Genomic DNA, 10,588 nt, shown 5'->3' with positions numbered 1-10,588 from the left:
TCATTTGTTAACGTGGGATTTCTTTGTATTCTTATAAATTTCCCTTAGTTTTCTATATATTTGAGAGATGAAGCCTTTGCCAGAGATATTTGCAATATTTTTTATCCAATTTGTAGTTTCCCTTCTAATCCTGATTGCAATTCTTTCATTTGTGAAAAAATTTTAAAAATTTAATGTAGTCAAAGTTATCTATGTTATAGCTCATAATGTTGTCTCCATTTTGTTTGGACATAAATTCTTTCCTTAACAATAGAGTTGAAAAGTAAAACTATTTCTTCCTCCCCTAATTTGTTTAATGTAGTAACTTTATTTCTAAATCATGTATACATTCTGATTTACCTTGTTATATGACATGAGGTGTTTGTTGGTTCATGCCTAGTTTTTGTCATACTCTTTTCTAGTTTTCTCAGAAGTTTTTGTTGAATAGTAATTCCTTCTTCCAAAAGCTTGGATCTTTGTATTTGTCAAACACTAGGTTACTATGGTTATTTTTATAGGATAATTCTTTTTTTTTAGGATGATTCTAGTTGTTAAAGCTTTCTCTCTCCCTTTGTCCCATTGTCTTGTATACATGTGTATTTATTGTGTCCCCAGTGGAATGCAATCTTTGATGTGCACATTTTTTTAATCTGTGTATTCCTGTTCCAGTATGAAGCACAGTATCTTTCACAAAGAGTGTGTTAAACAAATGCTTGTGATTGTGTGCTTTGTTACAGTGTCCTTGTGAGATACATCACACAGGAAAATGCAGTTTTGTATACACATAAATCAGTATATAAATATAGACTATTAAGAATCTCATATTAGACATTTATAATTTTTAACTAATGAATTTCAGTGGAGATCTGTTTTTCTTATGCTGATGGAGACCTATCATCTCTGGCTGCTTGAAGCAAAAGAATGGTATTTGGGGGGGGGCAGCTGGGTGGCTCAGTGGATTGAGAGCCAGTCCTAGAGATGGGAGGTCCTGGCTTCAAATCTGACCTCAGACACTTCCCAGCTGTGTGACCCTGGGAAAGTCACTTAACCACTATTGCCTACCCTTACTGCTCTTCTGCCTTGGAGTCCATACACAGAATTCACTTCAAGAAGGAAGGTAAGGGTTAAATAAAAAATAAAAAAAGAATGGTATTCGATATGTCCAAAGCTCATACAGAGTTATAGACTCACTATCTAAGTTTCATTTGCAGACTCTGCCTGCTATCTTAGCAATTTTAAGCAAGTTACTTAAATTATTTGGACTTCAGTTTCTTCATCTATAAAATAAGGGGAATTGGCTAGTGAACATCCATATTCCCTTCAGGATTAGATCTATGAACAGTGATTACTAAACACAATTCAAGCTTCCAAACTGGTGCCCTTTTCCCCTCATATTAGCTCTTTTCTTTTCCTTCTGCCACACTTCTCAATTTCATGGATTCAGAGTCCTCCCTGAGTACGTTTTCTCTTGTTCCCTAATCCCCTACGATCATCTTTAATGTCACTCCTCTTAATAGTTTTTCCTCCCTTCTCCTGTTCCACAGTAGGTTAATTATACTGTTATCCTTTGGGCCAGCTCTCTGGAGCCTTGTGCCCCAGAGGTTTCCTGCTTTATTTCTTTTAGTGTCTATTCGCGAACAATTCTTCCAGAAAAGTGTACAAAAGGAGTAATTGGGGAGCAATGAGGAGTCAGCTATATTTGCTATTCCAGCACCTTACAAATAGAGGGAAAGGGAGAGGAAATGGGAATCAATCAATCAATCAATTAATTAAGTCTCTCTCCTTTGACAGATATTGTACTAAGGGTTGTTTGTGTCTGCATAGGCAAAAAAAGGAAATGATGCCTGTCCTCAGCAGCTTACATTTTACCAAAATGTGCATATTGAATTAGATAATGAGGCTGAAGTGCTTGCAAATCTTCAAGCATTATATAAATGTTATGATTTTTAACTATTACTAATTATTTATATTATTATATTTTATATTATTATATTTTAACTATTATTATAGTTTAACCATTATTATATTTTAACTATTAACTATTATAACTATTATTTTAAACTGTTATTATAAGTAACAATAACTATTATTATTTAACTATTTAAAAACTATTATTATTTTAACCATTTAACTATTTTCAACTGATTTTTCATGTATTTGAAAATGCTAGAGGCAGCTGTAAGGCCCAGTAGATGATGTCAGACTTGGTCTAAGGCAGTGGTTCCCAAACTTTTTTGGCCTACCGCCCCCTTTCCAGAAAAAAATATTACTTAACTCCCTGGAAATTATTTTTTAAAATTTTAATAGCAATTAATAGGAAAGATAAGTGTACCTGTAGCCATCACCGCTTTCCAGGATTGCTGCAGCACCCACCAGGGGGCAGTGGTGCCCACTTTGGGAATCACTGGTCTAAGGGAAGACCCAAATTGAAATCCTATCCCAGATATTTATAAGATGTATAACCATGGAAACATCATTTAACCTCACTCAGCTTGAGTTTCCTCATTTATAAAAATGAAGATAACAATGCCATTGGATTATTGTGATGACTAAATGATATAGCACATATATATAGCCCTTTGCCAGTCTTAAAGTATTGAATAAATATTATTATTACCCCTATAAAATACATAAGCAATAAATACAAGGTAATTTGTATTAAATAGCAATATCAATGGAGATGGAGAAAATTTTCATGTACATAGTCAGTAGCCATTTGGAGTGAGTTTTGATAGAAGTAGGGATTCAAAGAGGTAGAGGCAAAGGGGATAGGCATTCTAGGCTTGGGGCACTTTGGGCCTTGGAAGAGAATTATTGACAAGTCTCAGAGATGGGAGATGCTGTTTTTTTTTAATAAGACTAGCAAGAAGATTATTTTGAAGCATGCCAGTTACCTACAATCTAGTTTATCAGGTCTGCTGAGACAGTTTAACTGGAATGTGGCTACTGCACATGCTACAGCTTTTGGGAGCCACAGGTGAGAGATGGGGGACAGGTGACCGTCGGAGGTCAATGAGCAGCCCTGAAAAGGGCTCAGCAAACCCTCAGACCAGGGGTGCCAGTCTTCCCTGAACACTGCATACACACTTCTCAAACTCAGTGGTGAGGAAGAGGGATGTCTATTCTTAGTATGCGAAGACTCGACCTGGCAGAAGGGATGGATAAGAGTAATTTGTTGCCACATCCAGCAAATACCTTGGAGCACTTGACTAGACATCAAAGACCCTGAGGCAGTGGTGGTGAGCCTTTGAGAGACCAAGTACCGTGCCCTACCTCCCCACACACACAGGGGAGGAAGGAAGTCCTCCCACTGGGCTGCTGGGCAGAGGGGCAGGTGAAGTGAAAAAATGTCATCAGACATGGAGGAGAGGGGGAAGGAGCAGCTCTGCTTGAGACCCTCTCACTTTCTAGTAATGAACTCTGTGGGGTTGTGGGGCAGGATGGGGGCATGTACTCACAAATAGTGTTCTCCTGGCCATTTTGGACATGTGTGCCATAGGTTCGCCAGCAAAACCCTAAGGTAATGCCTTACCAGTCAACTTGACTTGCCCCTGGACTTCAGTGACTGGAAGAGGGAGTAAGGTTCACAACTTTGTGCAACTCTGCTTCATTTAAATCCAATTCATGTGCCAGTCAAGACATCATCTATGCAGGTCATTAGTCCTTTTACAAAAAGAAGGATGAACAACAGTACCAAGATGGGAACTTTGGTTAGACTATAGAGTGCATGAAAGGAAGCTATGTATATCTAGCTTATAGCCAGATAGAGACTTCACTTAAATGTCAAACAGAGGAGTATGGTGCCATGGATTGTATTGAGTAGAGCAATGATATGGTCAGGCCTGGACTAGATGAAAATCACTTTGGCAGTTTTAAGAGGACTTTTTGGAAAAGGGAAGCACAGATCATAGAAACATGAGGCAATAAAAATTATACAAAGACTCTTACTAATTGGGGAATCAGATTTAGGACCATTTCTATGTGTGTGAGTATATGTGTATGTCTGTGTATGTACCTTTTAACTTGTGTATATCTTATGAAACTATTGCCTAAACTTCCTTTTAATATGGTCATCCAGGCCAGTCATTTGTTTATTTCTTTCCTGGCTGCATTTCTTTGGATTTTTCTATCCTGTCCTTCAGCACAGTATCTTCCTTCTTCCAACCCACCACTACCCCCAATTTTCAATTTCCTTTACTATATTATGTACCTCCACTTAATTATAAACTTTTTGAGGGGAGGGAAACCACCTTTCTTTCTAGCATTAAACACAGTGTCAGATACAATAGGTTCTCAATAAATGTTTATTGACTGACTGAATGTCATTAATGCTATTTATAGATACTGTAGATCTAAAGTACACAAGAGAAAAACACTAAAAATTAATTTGGCTGTGTTAAAAGCATTATTTTCCTTTAATTACATTCATTTAAATAAAGTATATAATTAATGTGCAGTATTATAATTTGGGCACATCATTTAACAGGTTTCAAAATAACTTCCTTGTATGTTTAATTTCAACCCTAAACAATATTCATATATTCAGTTTTTATGTGATGTGATCATTTGGCATTGTTGTACACTAATGACTTACAAAAAATCAGAGATAGTGCTGAGTAGGAACTCAATGAGTTATTTATCAGAAAAGATCTTTTTAAAGGAATAGAGTTTCCTATGGCCTTTGCGAATATATTAAGCTATTTGGGGGAGGAAAAAGATAACTTTGATAATAACATAGAGTGACCCACATCTCCCAAAATATTTCCTCAGAAACTGTATCAATAAAGTTGTTTATTGTAAAGTAGATTGTATTTTCTGATAGGAGCAATGCTAAAAAAATTCTTGTGGTTGCCTCAGCACTATCTACATACTGAACATAGTTTACCCAGTCTTTAAATTCTAGTCCAATTGGACAACCTATTGTTTCCTGAATAGAAAGCCACCAGCTTCCCAGCTTTTTTTTCTTTTTAAACCCTTGTACTTTGGTGTATTGTCTCATAGGTGGAAGAGTGGTAAGGGTGGGCAATGGGGGTCAAGTGACTTGCCTAGGGTCACACAGCTGGGAAGTGGCTGAGGCCGGGTCCGAACCTAGGACCTCCTGTCTCTAGGCCTGACTCTCACTCCACTGAGCTACCCAGCTGCCCCCAGCTTCCCAGCTTTTGCACAGACATTCTCTCTCTCTCCTAATCTCTGCCTCAAAGATTCTCTAGAAATGAAAAAAAAAGAGGTTCAAAATCTAATTGAATCAAATCATTCCTTTAAATATAGAATTAATCTATAAAAGCTAATGACTTCATGAGACATCAAGAAACAATAAACAACATCAAAAAGAATTTAAAAAACCAGAAGAAAACATTAAATAGCTAATTGAAAAAACAAAATGACCTGGAAAATAGATCCAGGAGAGACAATTTAAAAATTACTAGATTACCTGAAAGATATGATTAAAAAAGACTAGAAATCCATAACATTATAATAAATTATCAAAGAAAATTGCCTTGACATTATTGACCAGGAAGGTAAAAAAATAGAAATGGAAAGAATCTACCAATTTTCTCCTGAAATAAATCCCCAATTTGACCACTCCCAGGAATATTATAGTCAAATTCAAAAGTTCTTAGGCCAAGGAGAAAATACTGCAAGAAGCCAGAAAAAAATTTGAATATTATGGAGCAACAATTAGGCTTACAAAGGACTTAATTAACAAGCCTCCACTTTAAAGGATTGGAAGACTTAGATCATGATATCCCATAAGGTAGAAGAACTAGGTTTACAGCCCAGAATCATCAATACAGCAAAATTAAGCATATACTTTCAGGGGGAAAATGGATATTTAATAAAATGAAGATTAAAAATATGAGTTAATAATTTAATAATGAAAATTTCTAAGCATTCCTGATGAATGACTTTTATAGAAAATTTGATGTCCATATACAAGATTAAAGAGAAGCATAAAAAGGTAAATGAGAAAGGAAATCTAAGGGGCTCAATAAGTCCAAATTGTTTATATTCCAACATGGAAAGATGATATTTGTAATTCTTAAAATGTTATCAGTATTAGAGTAATTAGAAGAAGTCTACAAAGGGAGAGAGTGTGAGAGTAAGATAATTAGGATGATATGATAATCCAAAAATATCAAATGGTGAATAAAGGTATATTTGTGGTATAGATATTGATGATGGAATACTATTGTGCTAAAGAAATGATAAGCAAGATTAATTTTTTAAAAGCTGGAAAGATCTACAGCAACTGATGGAGAGTGAACTAAGGCCAACCAAGAGAACATTGCACACAGTTAATAGCAATATTGTATGATCAACAATGAAAAATTTAACTAATCTCAGCAATACAATGATCTGGGATAATTCTGAAGGATTTAGGACAAAATATGCTATCCCCCTCCAGAAAAAGATATTTTGGAGTCAGATGTGGATCAAATCATACTGTCTTTCACATTAGTTTATTTATGGTTTTGTTTTCAGGTTTAGGTTTTGTGAGTATCCTCTTATGGTCAAAATGGAAGTATGCTTTGCATGACAAAAGCTGAATAACCCAGATCAAATCACTTGCCATCTCAAAGAGAGGGAAAGGAAGGAAAAGAAGGAAGCAATTTGGATCTAATAATTTTGGAAAATGTACATTGAAAAATCATTATTAATATAATTGGGAAAATAAAATATCATTGGGTAATAGCATAAAAAAGAAATTAATAAGAACATTACATTACATTACATTACATAAGGTTCTGTTCAAAATAAAATATTGTTATTTAAAAAGATAAATGTCTGTTAATTTAAATTGAATTTTCAAGTTATGATTCTGAACTATAGGGCAATAGGACGTATGATTATAATGCCTCAATCTAGTCTAGAAATTCCTAATTTTTTTTATCAGGGAACTCTTGGACAATCTAATGAAACCTATAGACCAACAATCCCTTCCTTCTCAGATGAATACTTTTTAGATGCATAAAGAAATACATAAGGTTATAAGGAAACTAATGATATTGAAATGTAATCATCAAAATATGATTTTTTTCTATCTAAAGGTCACATATCCCTGGTTAAGAAGCCTATATAATCCAACATTCTTTTTTAACAGATAAGGAAACTTTCATCTGAGAACTGCCTATTCATATCCCTTGACCATTTGTTGATTGTTGAATGGCTTGATTTTTTGAAAATTTGACTTAATTACTTATATATTTGGGAAATTAATTTTTTGTTATAAAATTTTTCCCAGTTTGTTGCTTTCCTTCTAATGTTGGTTGTATTGGTTTTGTTTATACAAAACCTTTTTAGTTTGATGCAATCAAAATCATTAATTTTACATTTGATAATTTTCTGCATTTCTTGCTTGGTCTTAAATTCCTTCTTTCCCCACAGCTCTGAAAGGTATATTATTCTATATTCACCTAATTTATTCATGATTTCATTCTTTTTTAAAAACCCTTACCTTCCATCTTGGAGTCAATACTCCGTATTGACTCCAAGGCAGAAGAGTGGTAAGGGTAGGCAATGGGGGTCAAGTGACTTGCCCAGGGTCACACAGTTGGGAAGTGTCTGAGACCAGATTTTAACTTAGGACCTCCTGTCTCTAGGCTTGGCTCTCAATACACTGAGCTACCCAGCTGCCCCCCATGATTTCATTCTTTATATTTAAGAAATTTACCCATTCTGAATTTATCTTGCTATAGCATGTGAGATATTGACCTAGACTTGATTTTTCCCATACTATTTGATGGTTTTGCTAACATTAAACCAGCCTTGCATTCCTGATATAAATCCCATTTGGTCATAGTCAATAATCCTTGTGATAACTTGTTGTAGTCTTTTTTTTAATGAATGAAAAAGCATTTATTAAGCACTCCTCTGGTGGCCAGAAAAGTGCTAAGTGTTGGAGATGGAAATGTAAAATCAAAGGTAGTCTCTGTCCTCAAGAAGCTCGCTTTTTCATTGTGGGAAACAATACACACAGGGAGGGTCCCTTTGGCCTAAAAGGTGAAAAATATGATGAATGAGGCTCTAGGGAAATAAATGGCTGGAAATGAATGAAATATGGGCTAGTTGAGGAAGTCTGGTTGTCAGTGAGAACAGTCTGGTTGTCAGATGGAATTTCAAAAAAAATGAGAGAGGTTAAACCTCTAATGTATGATTTCTGGTATAGCTCCTGGTGAGGCTGGTGAGAAGAGGGTCTATAATAGGAAGTGAGAAAGAAAAAAGTATTTTCCTACACAATACAATGGAAAGCACAATAGGCATTGTTTCTAATTCAGTAAGAAGAGTCCTGCACCTGAACTCAGAAGAGATCTGGGTCCAAATATCTGGCTTCAAACACTTGTCAAATGTGTGATCACAGGCAAGTCCTTGATCCTCTCTGATCCTCAATTTCTTCATCTGACAGAGAATGAAATAAAGGGGAAGAAATCAACTCAATACTTTTTCATCTTGCCATGCTCAGATATTGTGAATCAGCGAGGTGTGAATCAGCTAGAAGAAGCATGAGCATTACATTAATGTTATCACAGTAGTAAAACTGTTCATCATTTAGAGAAGAATATGTTGAAACCAAATCTTGCAGGCCAGCACCAGTTAAAAGATGACCAGATAGATTAAGGTGCTCCAAAAGAGGCAGTACTCTTCCCAGAGTTAAAACCCTGAAACCATGATCTGTGATCTCATAACAGCCAGATAAACTGATAAAAAGTAGTACACATCCAGTCTCTAAATCAGATTTTTCACTCCCAGACTAAATTATGTCTTTACCCACAGACTGTGTAGTCCTTGTTGCTTTTCTACAGAATGTAGAAGAATCTGGGAGTAAGGGTATAGTTCTTAATGTGGTCCCAGTACAACAAAAAACATGACCACAATATATAAAGGCAGAAGAAGCACAATGCTGCTGCCAACAAACACTAGTCCTTAGCCCAAGGATGTCCTAATTATAGCAACCAGAAGTGGAACAATTGATATTAGATGCTGTTTCCATTACAGAAAGTCCTTCAACATTTCTATGTCTCCATTCTACAATATCTTCTATGTCAGCCAAATAAGCATCTGAAATTCACACATAAGCAGATCTGAAATTTTCAGAAGAAACAGTACTAGTCCAGTGTCATTAATTATCTCCTTCTTTGCCGAGACTTTCATTAGTTATATCATGCAAACAAGCATATTTGCTGATAGATTGCATAATAATATCTTTACTTCTTCATGTAGTTGATGTGTTTTTGTTTCTACAAGTCTTTAGAATGCCACCTTTATGAGACGACAGGATTTCCAAAACTCTGGAAATCTTCTCTAAAGACAAGTCTATGGTTTTCTCGCAATCTGAGAGATCAAGATGTCCAAGACTCTGACAGCAACCAAGCCAGGACCAATTGTCAAATACAGAGGCTGAGATGTCTGTTTGGGTAAGATCTAAATGCTCCAGGTTGGGGTTAAGTTCTAAAATCTGTCTAATCACTTTTCTAGAAACTGTAGAGCTATATACTAATACTAAAGTTTTTACAGATGTGCCAACATGTTGAAGAACATTTTGAATTAGGCCATGTAGTAAATATTTTTTCATTTGTGTAATATGGATGGCAAGTGATTCTCCTGTAGACTCTTTCGACTCATCTATATCAGCATCTTCATCTGATTCCTGAAGAGCTGGACTTTCATCTTTTTTATTTTTCACCCACTCCTCATCAGGCTCAGTATCAAGTTCAGTTCCTGGACCATTATACAAGTCACCTCTAGTCCCATGAACAGGGTAAAGATGTTTCCTGAAAGATCCAGTTTTAGCCAACTGAGACAATTTAGTGTTGACTTGATTGCATCAACACAACTTCTGAGGATAAAGGTAACTGAAAATTGTCAGCATTACGTCAGAAGAAAGATGGGTAATATTTGTAGAGTAATCTGGCACTTGAGTTTATTTATCTGTTTTGTTAGCCACAGAATACTTAAAAAACTTCTGTCTCTCTTCAGCTTGATTCCAAAGACTAAGCCCTCTAAGAAGCTCCACAGTGTCCTTGTGAGAACAGTGTTGTGAAGAATATTCTTCAGCTCATCATAGGTAAAATATTTCATCAGCATTTCTCTTCTTTCATGTGAGGAAGGAAATCTCTTGTAAAAGCTTCCAGCCTCTCCTTCAGTTGTTTTGCATAATTTAGATCTTTCTTTACATTCTTCAACACTTTCTAAAAGAGACTAAGCATCTTAGGGAATTTGTTGTCAGAGTGCACATTATAAATGGTCTGGCTGCATTGCTGAAGCAAACCAAAAATGTATTCATTCTAAATCTGCTCATGCATTTTGAATTCCTTGTTGCAGTACAGCCTCACCAGCTGCTTCATCCACCAGTGAGGAGTGGTGAATACATCCACCTCTTTGTGGAAGGGAGTCATCTCCTCTACCTCCTCCTTCTCAACCACTATCAATGCCTCTCCATAGACTCCCTCACCTCAGAGCAGAGGAGGCCTCCTCCTATTGTGCCTCCCAAGGTATACCTGCACTGGCACCCATTTGGTCAGGTGCACATGTACTTGCTATAGTCTTTTTGCTAACATTTTATTTAAGATTTTTACATATGTGTTCATTAAGTAGATTGGTCTGGAATTTT

General features: G+C 35.9%; 1 pseudogene; it reads right to left on the bottom strand.

Annotated features, from left to right (window-relative positions):
- Window positions 1-8,422: 8,422 nt before the first annotated feature.
- Window positions 8,423-10,373, bottom strand: LOC123246668 (annotated as a pseudogene).
- Between the last annotated feature and the right edge of the window lie 215 nt (window positions 10,374-10,588).

This window comes from Gracilinanus agilis, chromosome 4, assembly GCF_016433145.1.
Source record: "Gracilinanus agilis isolate LMUSP501 chromosome 4, AgileGrace, whole genome shotgun sequence".
Lineage (NCBI taxonomy): Eukaryota > Metazoa > Chordata > Mammalia > Didelphimorphia > Didelphidae > Gracilinanus > Gracilinanus agilis.
This window is presented reverse-complemented; position numbering and strand designations above follow the sequence as displayed.